Here is a 15,592-nt window from a genome sequence, read left to right on the forward strand (position 1 = left end):
GCGTAGACAATTTCACATGCATGAAACCTAATTCACATACACCAAAAAATTAATGTGCGTGAAAAAAAAATATTCACAAAAAGCAATTCACATGCGCAAAATAAATTTAGATATTCGTAAAATACATTTCACAAATGCAAAACACAATTCGTAGATTTACAACTGTGCACAAAAACTATGAAGGTATTTTTGGTGCAAATCCACTGAACGCCTGTGACAGTGAAATGTGTAGTTGTAGAGAATAGCCACACATGTGTATCAGTGAAGTTGAAGTCACAGAGAGAAATGTGTTTACGAGTTTTGTTAATTAGTGATTTGTAGGATAGGATTTGTCCGCCTGCAATGAAGAATTTGAGAAGGTGTAACTGTTGTGTTGTATTTGTGGAAGAGAAAAAAAAAGTCTACAAGTTTTCAACTCTTATCCCTCTGGGGTCTAAGGTGTTTTTGGGGTCCTTGAGATGTTCTGACATGCCCTGACATTTGTGCTTTTTTCAGTTGCTTATAAACATATTATTGGCAAAGGTGTAATTACACTCTATTTAGCACAAACAGGGCTACCATAATATGTGAGAAACATGTATGTACATGTTTGTATTTTTGAGAAAATAATGTTTATGCATGGTTATTGAAAAAACAAAAAATGAAAATTTCTGAAATAAGGCCACAAAACACATACTAAATATGTGTCCACAAGACTTCTGAATAATGCATTTTGTTGCCTAGAGTTTTTTCTTCAAAATGATGTGAAAATCATCCTGCCTAACCATTCACATAAAACAATACATTGATTTAAATTTTGTAAGACACTTTTTTTTGGAAAGGCAATATGCGGGTGGGCGTGGTTCACACCTGAGGAGACAATGGGCTGCATACTTAATTAGCCTTTCATTCAGGTGTGTCACTGAGCCACGAGAAAGAATGCAAGGACAATATATATATCACTGATTCTTGAGAGGCGGGACAAAACATGTCCCACATAGAAAAGTCTAATTTATAGCAAAAATTAAGAAATTCATCATGATTGACATACATACAAAGTTAAATCTAAAGGAATTGTATATACCTATCTGATTTTTAGAATAACCCTTTTTATCTTTTTGGGGAAAATTTGTTTAACCCTCTGGAGTCTGAGCGTTTTTTTGGGCCCTGGGGGTGTTCTGACATGCTCTGACATTTGTGCTTTTTTCAGTTGCTTATAAACATATTAATGGCAAAGGTGTAAATTCACTCTATATAGCACAAACAGGACTACAATAATATGTGAGCCACATGTATGTACATGTTTTCATTTTTGAGAGAATAATGTTTATGCGTGGTTATCGAAAAAACTAAAAATTAAAGTTTTTGAAATAAGGCCACAAAACACATACTAAATATCTGGCAATAAGACTTTTGACTAATGGATGTCCTCGCCTATAGTTTTTTCTTCAAAATTATGTGAAAATAGTCTTGCTTTATCGTTCACATAAAACCATACATTGATTTAAATTGATGTAAAACAGGTTTTGCTTGGAAAGCCAATATGCGAGGGGGGCGTGAACGAGGAGTGGTTTACACCTTAGAATACACCCACTCTGCATAATTAGCCATTCACTCAGGTGTGACACTGACTGAGCCACAATGCAATGACAAAAGATATATTTAGAAGAAGACTTATATTGACCATTTAAGATTTTGCTTACATCTATCTTGTAAATATGTTTTGCTATTTTATTAAAACGGTTACAATTACAACAATAATTACAATTTCAACAATATTTCAAGTGTACTCTTTCTTTGTAAAAAAAATGATTAGGCCTACATTTTATCTATGTATTCATTAGTTTGAATATAACCAACATTGGCACAGCTAACATCTTAGTTGATGACTTTATTTTTGACAAAAATAGTATTTTATATATAGAAATTGCTAAACAAAAGCTTATTTGATGTGGCAGTATATTCTACAGTAAAAACTGTACCCAAATCTGGTCAACAAAATGTTGTCTTTCATATTTCGTCTGACTGTAACGTTGTTTTCATGAAATATTAGGGCATATTGTTAATTTGCAGTTTAATACGTTGCTTATACAAATAGCCTACATTTTATTTCAACATTCAGTCGATGTTTACTTATCTCAGTATAGCAATGCAGTTTGCTAAAACATCATCATTCATTCACACACGCGATTTAAATTTAAACTGTCTTTGCCAGCTGTGGTAAACAGCGCGCATCTGTGCCGTTCATTCATTCATAAACAGAAACCCACGTGAAGAAATTCACGTGAGAAGGAAAAAACTTACTAGTATTCCTCAGCTCGCTCCTCGATATACCCGCACTTCTGAGGGACATTTTCCATTAGTATTATTCCTCACAGCGCTGCAAGACGGTGTAAACAATGATCTAAATAAACTTGTGTGTTTTCTCGAGCTGATGGGGGCGTTCACAGGATTGCCTCAGCCATTTGCGTTTGAATAGCGCGCGCTCTCCGTGGGCGGGGCCGATTATAACGTAATGAGATGAGATGAGCTCGACTGGAATCGCTCTCTTTTAATACAGATTTCACAAGATGAGAATATTAGCTTTTTATATAAATTACTTCATTTAAAAGAAGATAATTCAAGCTTCATGCCTGTGTGCCTGTATGTCTGTTTGACTGAGTATTCGCTGAGTTATTGTTAATTTTCGGACGCGTTTCAGAATGGACTTCACTGGCAGAGAGAAGGCAGAACTCGCTTCGTGTTTATTTTTCTTTATTTGGCAAAAAGCACAACACTTTGTTTTTATTGTGAGTATACACAAAAATAATACACATTTAACAGAATCGATTGATGTATGAAACTCCTATGGAAAATCAAAGTCAACAGAGTATTTATGAGTTTCTTTTACACTAATAAAAAAAAAGCGAGCTGGTATCGCCGGCGATACCGTAGACCTCAGGGGGTTAAATGTATGGTCTGTGGTTAGAAGGTCCATGTTATTGCACTTGTCCTCAGCAAGAGGTCACAATATTAACCATCCCAAAAAACTTTAAAAAAGCTCTACAATTGTGAAAACATATATATCAAATAAAAAATAAGGGGTATAAATATAAAAAACAATGCATGAAGTGAACATCAAACAATATTTTCCATAAAAATCTGCCTATTAAAGTTGTGTCCTCAGTTTCTGTCAACTCCGTCAGATTTTTTCATAAAGCTCTTTAAATCAGGAAATAGCATGGTCAGCTATATCCCTGAGGACCCCTTTTCATCTCCCTGCCTGTGGTGAATGCAGCACTACCACACATGCTCTGGTGCGTTTTACATTTTTTTTATATTTTAGACAAACAATGTCAATATTCCTATGGTCACAGCTGCACCATGTCAATACCATCTTTTTGTTAAGATACTTTTTTTAAACCATAGTGGATTGAATTTAAGCATTTTAGTGAGGTTATTGGGACAGCTAGCAACTGAGGAAAAACTACCTAGCTGCAGTGTACAATACATGTTTTGGCGGGAAAATACATGCCCTTACGTCAACTCCGTCAGACGTCAACTCCATCAGGTTCTATGTCTGACGGAGTTGACCTGTAAGCTGACGGAGTTGACAAATCCACCAATAACCTCTTAATGTGCAAATATAATATTATTTGTGAATATAGTGAAGGGTTAAACTGTTATTTCAGGGTTTTATTTACACATAAATGCACACACATAGCATGCATTACATTATTTAACCATACACATCTGACTTGTAGAGAATGGGCAGGCAGTGGTCTGCTTATTATTGTGTAACGTGTAACTTTGCCAGCACTTTAATATATATATTTATATGTAGAGACAAAGATAGAGAAATGAGAAGCCAGTGTAGGGCTGGGCGATATGGGCCAAAAAAATTATCACGGTAATTTTTTTTTATATCAGTCGATATCGATAATTATCACGATAAATGTCAAATCTTTATTTCTTTCAAGTTTAAAGGCAGATTTTTGCTCCTAAGTGAAAGTTGTAGAAAACAGAGCGTTAGTTGTGGTTTTAAACTACTCTTTATTGTCAGAACATATCATGACAAACAGGTGAACATCTCAAAAATCTGAGGTAAAACATTCAAACATTTTTTGTCAACACCATCAGTTTTTCCGTCAACACCGTCAGTTTTTCCGTCAACACCGTCAGTTTTTCCGTCAACACCGTCAGTTTTTTGTCAACACCATCAGTTTTTCCGTCAACACCGTCAGTTTTTCCGTCAACACCGTCAGTTTTTCGTCAACACCGTCAGATCTTCGTCAACAGCGTTGGATGTATGAATGTTTTTGTTATTTTTTGGGGAAAAACAAATATTCTTCCTTCAGTTTATGTTGTTTTTGTAATAAAGGACCATCTGATCTACATCCTCTTATGTTTTATTTATTTAAGGAATTTGTTTTTACAATATTGAAATTAAAATTAAAGTTTGAAAATGCAAATATTTAGAAATCTGAGTTTTCAGAATAGTGTGACATCACAACTTAAGTTTATATATTGTAATTTGTTTACATATCACAGTAACTAAACACTATTACAATATACTTCAGAACTTTAGATTCTTGTTGTATTTGAAGAATTAAAATTGTATACTTTTTAGTGTGTCTGACGGAGTTGACACAAATCCAGTTCTGAAGGGAAACATGTTTATTTGTTAAAAATGTGTTTTTATTTAGAACCTGTTCCTTTACATGGTTAAATAGCTAAGACCTTTCTCTGCAGAAACATATAACTCTAATTGATATAGTGTGTATTTAAAAAAAAAAGTTTTTTAAAACGTGTTTTGTCCCGACTCTCAAGAATCAGTGATATATATATATATAATTGGTTCACAGTTGTTGTTGTTTTTTCCACAAATTGTGCTTGCAAATTGTATAATATCCAAGGTAAACATTTCTAGTAATTGTGCAGTTAATTGTTCTCATACTATATTTTCAGATTTGGAATATATTCTCTACCCAAATGTGTCACTAATAAAGCATAATAAAATTATTTAAAGAGAAGGCTTATATTGACCTTTTAAGATTTTGTTTACATCTATCCTTGTGTATATATATATATATATATATATATATATATATATATATATATATATATATATATATATATATATATATATATATATTCACTCACCTAAAGGATTATTAGGAACACCATACTAATACTGTGTTTGACCCCCTTTCGCCTTCAGAACTGCCTTAATTCTACGTGGCATTGATTCAACAAGGTGCTGAAAGCATTCTTTAGAAATGTTGGCCCATATTGATAGGATAGCATCTTGCAGTTGATGGAGATTTGTGGGATGCACATTGAGGGCACGAAGCTCCCGTTCGACCACATCCCAAAGATGCTCTATTGGGTTGAGATCTGGTGACTGTGGGGGCCATTTTAGTACAGTGAACTCATTGTCATGTTCAAGAAACCAATTTGAAATGATTTGAGCTTTGTGACATGGTGCATTATCCTGCTGGAAGTAGCCATCAGAGGATGGGTACATGGTGGTCAATAAGGGATGGACATGGTCAGAAACAATGCTCAGGTAGGCCGTGGCATTTAAACGATGCCCAATTGGCACTAAGGGGCCTAAAGTGTGCCAAGAAAACATCCCCCACACCATTACACCACCACCACCAGCCTGCACAGTGGTAACAAGGCATGATGGATCCATGTTCTCATTCTGTTTACGCCAAATTCTGACTCTACCATCTGAATGTCTCAACAGAAATCGAGACTCATCAGACCAGGCAACATTTTTCCAGTCTTCAACTGTCCAATTCTGGTGAGCTCGTGCAAATTGTAGCCTCTTTTTCCTATTTGTAGTGGAGATGAGTGGTACCCGGTGGGGTCTTCTGCTGTTGTAGCCCATCCGCCTCAAAGTTGTGCGTGTTGTGGCTTCACAAATGCTTTGCTGCATACCTCGGTTGTAACGAGTGGTTATTTCATTCAAAGTTGCTCTTCTATCAGCTTGAATCAGTCGGCCCATTCTCCTCTGACCTCTAGCATCAACAAGGCATTTTCGCCCACAGGACTGCCGCATACTGGATGTTTTTCCCTTTTCACACCATTCTTTGTAAACCCTAGAAATGGTTGTGCGTGAAAATCCCAGTAACTGAGCAAATTGTGAAATAATCAGACCGGCCCGTCTGGCACCAACAACCATGCCACGCTCAAAATTGCTTAAATCACCTTTCTTTCCCATTCTGACACTCAGTTTGGAGTTCAGGAGATTGTCTTGACCAGGACCACACCCCTAAATGCATTGAAGCAACTGCCATGTGATTGGTTGATTAGATAATTGCATTAATGAGAAATTGAACAGGTGTTCCTAATAATCCTTTAGGTGAGTGTATATATATATTTATTTTATTTTTTTTATTAAAAAGGTTATACAATTACAACAACATTTAAAATTGTAACAATATTTCCAGTGTAATCTTTCTTTGTAAAAACTAAAGTATACATTTTATCATACGTAATTCAATTCATATGAGCAGAAATTGGCAACATTATAAGCTTATTTGATGTGGTAGTATTTTACAGTAAAAACTTTATAATCTATCCGATTTTGTAGTCGATTTTTACTCATCTCAGTATAGCAATAGAGTTTGGTAAAAACTGTTCATTCATTCACACACACACAAAAACACGATTAATTTTTAAACAGTATTTTTGCCAGCTGTAGTAGCTACACAACAGCACGCATCTGTGCGTTCATTCATTCACACACATTCCTTTCACAGGTCTGTATGGGATCGCCTCACATTTGTGTTTGAATAGCGCGCGCTCTCCGTGGGCGGAGTCACATTAAATTTAATGATATGAGAACGACTGACATCTCTCTCTTTTCATACATATTACATAAACTGTGAATATTTGTTTTTTATAAAAAATACTTCATTTAAAAGAAGAGAATTCAAGCTTCATGCCTGTGTGTCTGTATGCCTGTTTGACTGAGTATTCGCTGAGTTACAGTTCATTTTCGGACGTGTTTCAGAATGGACTTCACTGACAGAGAGAAAGCAGAACTCGCATCATGTTTATTTTTCTTTATTTGGCGAAAAGCACAACACTTTGTTTTTATTGTGTGTATACACAAAAATAATACACACTTAACAGGATTGAGTGATGTAAAACACATGTAAGATCATCAGATTTCGTCTCTGAAAAACTGATAAGGAAAAAAACGAGCCTATTGTCACGTTTTGGGTTTGTTCTTGTCATGTTTCTGTGTCATGTCTTGTTTCCATGTCTGTCATGTGATTCCCTGTTTGTCATGTGATCCTGCCATGTCTTGTCATTGGTTAATTGTCTGATCATTGTTCACAGGTGTCCCTTGTTTTGTCATTAGTCTGTGTATTTAAGCCCTCATGTTTGCCATGTGTCTTGGTCAAGTATTGTTTCCTGTAATTCTACTGTAGTGTAAGTTTCATGTTCATGCCATGGTTTTTGTTTTCATGCCACGTCATGTTTTTGTTTCATGTTTTATTTTTGTTACAATAAACTACACTTGGGTTCTCATTTCTCAACTTGCCTCCAGTGGATCCCTTATTACACCTATCGTGCCGGCGCGACAGCCGACCTCAGGGGGTTAATCAAACAGGAAGCACCTTGTGTGAAGACCACAAATTTTTTTTTAAACAAAACAATACTGCTACTTTTTGGTCTAATGTGCTTATGAAATATTTGTCCATCAAAAAATAGTATACATTTGTATGTATAAACTATATTTTATATTTTTATCAAATTTCCTAGTGTTCCACTTTTGATTTCGAAAAGTGGAAAGTTCAGTCACTGTAAAAAATGTGTGGTTGGGGCTTTCATCAAAGAGAGAGGGGTAAAGAACAAGTGGAAAAAGCCAAAAAAACTACCAAGAAAACCAGACAGGTGACCCAGGTTGCTTGTGCTATGAAGTATTCTTACGCTAACACAAATGACCCCAAGGCCACAGAGGAGTCTTTCATGTGCAGTCTGTTCACGTTGGTTCCATGAAAGCTGTGCAGAGAACAATGGGGTTATAGATAATGATGATGAAGGTGTCTTGGGGTGCAAGAACTGCTTGTTTCCAGAGATGTAATGAGTTAACCTCTGCAGGTTGTTTTACTAAGGTAGTTCTCAAGGTTTGTGCAGGCTGGAGGTTTTAAAAAAAAATTGGTTATGATTGTATGTTTTCAGTCATTAGTAAAATGACTTCAATTGGGTTGCCGAAAATGCCCTGTGTTATGCTGGATATCTGTTGACAAGAATGAGGAGGGAATCATCCGAAGGCTAAAAAAAAATCACCACGGTAATAATGCAGCCTTTGCTGAGTACATTGGACTTTTCTCAGACAGTCAAGAAGGCATTCGTGTTAAGACAGAAAATATATGGGTACGGCGTATTTGGATGATCTACAAAGAGATCTCCGCCAACTTTTCTACCTTCACTACTTTGGCCATCACTTCTTTCTCTGGATGCCAAGAACGCTATGGAGAGTCAAGTTAACATGTCCACATCCAGACTGTGTAAAGGAGGAGCAAACATCAGCAGGACTGCACCAGAAAACCAGACAGGTCGTTGATGTTATTACATATTGCTTTATGGCCTCTGAGTATCCGTCTTGTAGGAGATGCAAGAGGAAGGTGATCGGCTGGAGCTTTGACATAGTATCACAGCTTGACATTCGTCATGGGCTTCAGTTTCCCAGCGTCCATGTGCCATGACAGATTCCCAGAGCTCTCGTAGCGCTCACCCCAGGTCATGTGATGCCTGTTTCTTTCGGACGCCCACCTGCTATGCTCCCTGTACCCAAACTATTAGCGAAAATAATGAATGTCCTGTTTATTATGAAATATAAGTGTATATACACTTACCTCGGTTTTGATGGCGTCAACTATTACGCCCCGCCTCTAGGGGAATATAAAACACTAAAGAGGCGTAATAAATAATTGGTTGGGTTGTGGAAATGGAATCCCAGCACGCATCACTCCGGTCGATAATCAAAAACAAATGCACAAAATTGAAGCAAAAAGTAATACATTTATTAAAGAATAACAAGTGAAATAAAGAGCAACTCTTCAGGGTGTCCAAAAGGCCAAAATAACAAACAAAACGAATAGAAAGAAAAGAGGAGAAAATTAATAACCTAATCAAATAACAAAAGAAAATACATTTATCTTACCTAACTCCCTGCCCAAAAAACAGAGATCAAACTATTTCAAAATAAACAAGGCAGGACACCCCTACGCTCCACACTGTTAAGATGGTTTAGACATAGGAGAACGGTTCAGAGGTTTTCACAAAATGCACGTTCACTTAAACTAATTAAAGTCTCTAAGACACAATTTGATCATCGGCCGGAGAAGGGATTCCGGAGCTCTCAACCCACGTGCGACCGAACCAAGAATGAGATCCTCGATGAGTGTCAGCAGCGTCCTTTTAAAGACCCCGCAACCAAGCAAGACTGGGCAACCAATGGCTGCTTACAACCAATGATTGGATAACCTGTTTGGAATTAGAGAAAACAAGAAAGAGAAAAGGAAGGAACACAGAACAATAGAAAACAAACTAAACACAGGTCGTAACACAACAAATGTGCCGGTAATAAATGATTGTGTATTTATATAAAGAAAACGTATTATAACAGTAGTGGCTACAGGCGACAAACTTAGCTAACCTGTTTGCTGTCAGTCGCTCGTGTGCGTGACTTTTCAAGTTCATCAAAACACCTGACCAGGACAAACTATCTGAGATGGCAGATTACTTTGAAGAGAGGTTTGAAAATCCACAGTGCGTGAGTGCTATTGATGGTTCTCACACCTCCACCAATCGGATTTCCACAACAGAAAAGGCTGGCACTGTTGTAGATGGCAATGGGATGTTCTGGGACCTGAATGTTGGACAGTCAGGGAAGACAACACAACAATAGTGTCCTCAGAAAGTCACACCTTTGGGCTTGAGCCACAGACAGTAATGCTTTTCCAGGCAGAGTAAAAAAAACATACATGGAACTGATGTTGGCTACTTCATTTTTGGTGATTCTGTTTACCAGGGTTTCTGCAGGTATCTTCAAATTAAATTGAATGCTTTTTAATGCCAATTCTTTAAATTTTTAATGCCATACACAACCCATGACTAACCACAGATATATATATATATTGTTAAGTGAATATGCAATTTATTCTGTTATAATGCCTCATATGTATAGGCTTATATATGATATTAACCACAATTTTAACTTTGTAAGAGAGAGTGTTGTGTGAGAAAAACACTGCAACTTGTTTTATAAAGGTTTTTATTATGAAACTGGCTTATTAAGAAAAACACTGCAACTTGTTTTATAAAGGTTTTTATTATGATAATGCATGAAAGAAATGACTATACTGTATTCGATGTTTAAGCATTTAATCAAATGAAAGAATAGTAGGTAGTAATAACACTAGGTAGTAGAAAGCATGTATCTTAGCGAAGTAGAAATGGAACTATTACCTGTTGTTTTACAGACTAAGCGTAGAAGACGACAAAGGATCCGAGCCAGGAAAAGAAGAACAAAGGAGAGCAAGGCTTTTTATAAGAAGGTCTTGGAGGGACTGAAAGAGTTAATAATAGATCAAGATTTTGGATTGGATAAATTGTCTATAAGTGATTGAATATGTGAGAAGGGGGTGTGATATGAAGTATAAAAAGTACAGTGTAATATGTCAACGTCAGACGCTGTAATACCCTAACAGCCTCTCCTCAGTTCAAGTATCCTAGCCTGCCACCTGCAGTTGAAGCTTGTGAACTGCTCATTTTATGCTTTGTTTTTGTTTTATTTCATTTTGTTATTTAGTATGTAAACTACTTGTTTTTTTAAATAATAAAATTACTTATAATCTATATAGAATGAACCAGCCTATATCTGCTGTATAAAGAATTGAGCTGAACTAAACCACGGAGCAGTCTTTCAACTAAATTGTGAGTATGGAAATTTATATACTTATTGTTTAGAACGAATTCGACTTACTTTACCTGAGAATAAATAAAATAAGGTAGAAGGTGTTTAAAAGACACACCATAATATATATATATATATATATATATATATATATATATATATATATATATATATATATATATATATATATAATTGCTGTCAATTGATAAAAAAATTAACTCGATTAATCACAGATTTTTTCTGTGATTAATCGCAATTAAAAACAGTTAAAGTTGTATAGGTTTATATTAGTTTATATATTTTATAATGTAATTTCACAGTTAATCTACAAATGAATGTAGAGACAACATAAAGGCCAGTATCACTGATACTAATACAGATATTGATGTCTGGATAAAAATTATTTTTATTTTTAACACTAATTATAGCCATTCAACATTACAGTGTAATTAAAAGCTATAACATTTAGTCATTTTTTTTATATATATCTATAATTATTTTAAAACATTTATTAGGCTTCAAAAAGTTTATAACAACTTTTAATTTAAGTGAACTTTAAACAATCCTCACATAAACCCATAATAAATATCTACCTGTGCCCTTCATACCTGTCTAACATATACAGAACACTATACAGAAATTTAATAAAGTTATCAAACAGTCTGCACTGCATAAATTATAAATTAAATATAGACTAATCCTTATTAAAGCTACAAAAGTTCTTTAGTCAATAGCAGTGAGTAATTTTCTCTGTTCCCTTTGTTCTGTGATTAAGGGTGTATTCACACCTGCCTTGTTTGGTTCGATTGAATCGAACTCAAGTTCGTTTCCCCCCTTGGTGCGGATCTTTTGGGCAGGTGTGAATACAGCAATCACACTCGGGTGCGGACCAAACAACCCCGAACCGAGACCCAGCTGAAGAGGTGGTCTCGGTCCGGTTCCAAACTACTACTGTTAGACTTCGTAACTTTATTATTTAGTATTCATCTCCGCTTGTAATTTGTGTATTTGTTCTCATTTTATTACTGACTGATCACTTGTTTTTAATAATATTTGAAGAGCATTTTCTCTCCAACGCAACCATCGTGCAGCACATCTTCGTCTTCGCAAATTCCTAATTACAACAATGTATAGATGACATTGTATCATATGACGCTCATAAGTTTCTTCAAACTGCGTTAGTAGCTGATAACACCAAATCAGTAAAAGAATAAAAATTCCACTAAGAAAGATCTCCATAACATAAATTGCCTGTTTTTACACTTCCTGCTTTTCCCTGCTTGAGAATTTCTGTCCAATGAATGGATGACCTTAGCACACGTGTGGTTTTGTTTACAAATTTTGGTTCACTTGCAAAAAGGGCAGTGTGAAAGCGATCCTGTATTTGGTCCTGAAGGATTACAAATTTAAGAATATGTTTTAGATCTGCTGATCCTACTTCCTTACATAACATCACATAAAAAAACTAAGGCGAACTATACTGTATTGGGCATTCAAGGTGAACATGAGGGACAAAACAGACATTTTGGCATAATTGTTGTGTGTGTTATTGTTTGTTCAAGCGTGTTTTCTGGTGCGCTGTCTGTGCGCATGATATTGGTGCGCGTCTTTCTCTGTGTATCTCTCAATGTGATGAACTATCTTATCCGATTATCTGTTTCCCTACCAGGGTTTTTTATTTAAAAAAATATTTTTATGATTCTCACAAAATTTTCATGGCCTCCAGAATGTTTTGTTGTATGAATATCTGCATAAACAATATGTCAAAATAAAGAACAGACCCTCTGCTTGAAAAAAACAAAACTTTATTCTAACTTTTTTTATCAACACTGTTTGTAGGTTTCATAAAAAAAAACAGCATATTGAACAAAAAGCTGATAAAATCTCAATTTTTAATAAAATACTCAGATTATAATCAAAACATAGATTGTGTAGATCGCATCCACCTACGTAAAATCATTAACTGATGTGGTTGAACGGCAAGTCTGCATCAACATGGTTACGGGACACAGTCGGGACTAGCTATAGGGTGCTTCTCAATTCTTATTTTTGCATCCTCGTTTCCTTTCCTCGCACCTCAGCTCCTCCCCCTGTAGGATGCGAGGGAAGGACGCTAGGAAAGAAAATGAGGACGGAGGAATCGAATAAAAGCTTTTTTTTATACGTTGGAATACTTGATCACTCGAGCGTCACTTCACAGCGTCATCAGCAGCGCTCAAAGGCTTATGTTGTTGAAGTTTGGTTATTTGAGAAATTCATGATAAATAATAATAAAGCTAGAAACCCTGTTGAAATATGTGAGATGTGTGATTTATTTAAACTGCAAAGGTAAAGTTTAAATGAAAATGATTGTGACCGATGTGAAGAGGGAGGAGAACTTATACGTGCATCACGTTTAGTCGATAAAACTCTTCCGCATAGGATACACCTGTGTCTCCTCGCTCATGACTCCCTCAGGAAGACTCCTCACTTCTCGATCCTCGACTCCTCGCGGTGCAATTAGAGAATTGAGATGTCCTTCAAGATGGCTGAGCTCGATCGGTTTCCGGGTCATAGGATGGAGGACGGAGGAGAGAGGAGACGAGGAGGGATATTGAGAAGCACCCATTGATTTCTTCAATGATGCATCATACTAGTTGTAGCGACACCAGCTCAAATGAGGGGAATGGACAATTATTGATTATTAATTATCAATTATTAGTTATTAATAATCAATAACTAATAATACTGGTTATCACTTACACACTTTAAATCGCCCAGAAGGGGATATAAAGCACATATATTTGTATCTCTATATATAAATAATTAACCACAACGAATTACAATTAATTATGAATATACAGATGGGCTATATATCAAATTTGTGAATTCCTACAAAGTTAATATTACATCGAATATTTCGTTTGTCCACCAAACGAATCATGCGATTTCTTATCGACTGTCAAGGAGGATTCTTCTTATAAACTGTCAAGAAAGGCTATTCTTCTGGCCATGAGGAAGAACTTTCTTATTTTACAAAATGATTAACTTGCAGTCTAATCACAAATACAGCTTGTAGCTAAAGATCGTACACATTTAAGAGGCTTTTGTTCTGTGAGCAGCAAACAGAAACAATCAAGTGTATAATGGGTTTTTAATAAATGAAACTATATACATACAACTACATCTAACAAAGAATACATATATGAAGTATAATGAAAGTAAATAAAGGAAGAAAGAGCAGATTACAGTGTGGCAAACAAATAACAGACAATGAACCTTGGAGAACCAGCAAAGAAACAGAATCACCTTAAGCAGGGACAGATAATCTTAAGCATTTAAATCTTGGTAAAAGAATACTTGCATTGGTCGTTGTGGTACAGAAATGCGTGCGTGTCCGTTCTTTGTGTGTCCGTTCAGCTGGAAATGTTCTTGCGGTTCTTCCGGAGCTCGTGCAGTTCACGGGAAGTTCAAACGGTCTACTTGTAAGAGTTGCTAGAAACTTAGTTTAAAGTTCGTTTCACTCGTAGGTAGAACTGGATGAACACGAGACTAAACAAGGCAAGAATACAAAATAGTACAAAAAGCAAAGTAAAACACAAAACAAAACGGAGAGAAGACGAGACGAGACTCATACAAGGACAAAAAGGCTAAGCATTCGGATCTTGTGATCCATAACATTTAAAGTGTGAAACGAACACGGCTTCTAGGCGTATGTAAGCCAATAAGAACCATTTCCCTTTGGCGGGAACGTTTTTATGACCCTCTGAATCATGTAATTTGATTGGATGTTTAACACACAAATCTTTTAGATGCTTATAATCCTAATGCGTCATGAAGTTAACAAAATGTGATGTGAATTAACAAAGGGGAATGAAGATTGGAGTTTATAGAGACTAAACATGCCACACACATATGATTTTATATAAACCATAGTATGTAAACAGGCCTAAAACATTCATCCAAAAGTTAACAAGAACACAAAGACCACATAGAAGGAAAATTATGGAATTATTCTTGTGCCAATAAAAATGAACGTAACTTTTCAAGAAACTAATGAAAATATAAATTGAAACTGAATAAAATATCTTTGAAACTGAAAAAGAATAACTCACTGGCAAATTTATTGACTTCGTTTTTAATACACTGCATGTTTTGCTAACTATTTCTCATATTTCGTTCGCTGATCTGAACTTACAAATGCGCTTCCAGAGTTTTCATTTACACTTCTGACATTTTCGTTTACGCTTCTGAAGTTTTCGTTCGCAATTCTGACACAGACCTACCGTGTGGGCGGGCTTAACAGCGGTTTGCTCTCATTGGCTAGTGAGATTTGGATTGACGGCTCCTTGAACCGGAAGGAGAGACTTCAGCGGCGCGAATTTTGGGATCTGTGTGACAGTCTAACAACAGTAGGCTATATTAAAGCACATCATCAATATTAATAAAACCGAGATGAGAAATCAGGAGCGGCACGGAGCGTCATCAACATCCTCAACTGCAGGGCATTCAGAGGCAGCCAGAGGTAAGTTTAATATCATATCAATAGACAAATCTAGAAACAAGTTTTTTTCTGCTCTCTATGTTATGTCTTTATTTAGATCGTTCATTAATGAACTGGGCTGCGTTTCTGAAGAAGCATTGCGAGGGTAACGATCGTAAAGCACATTGATGGCTGGTTGTAAGTTATGTTTACCGTGCTTTTGTGAAACG

General features: G+C 35.9%; 1 protein-coding gene across 1 annotated transcript in view; it reads left to right on the plus strand.

Annotated features, from left to right (window-relative positions):
- Positions 1 to 15,592, plus strand: part of LOC309496074 (uncharacterized protein) — a 176,959-nt gene that overhangs the window by 126,300 nt on the left and 35,067 nt on the right. The window lies entirely within an intron of this gene.

Source organism: Leuciscus leuciscus, assembly GCF_965113295.1.
Source record: "Leuciscus leuciscus genome assembly, chromosome: 4".
Taxonomy (NCBI): Eukaryota; Metazoa; Chordata; class Actinopteri; order Cypriniformes; family Leuciscidae; genus Leuciscus; species Leuciscus leuciscus.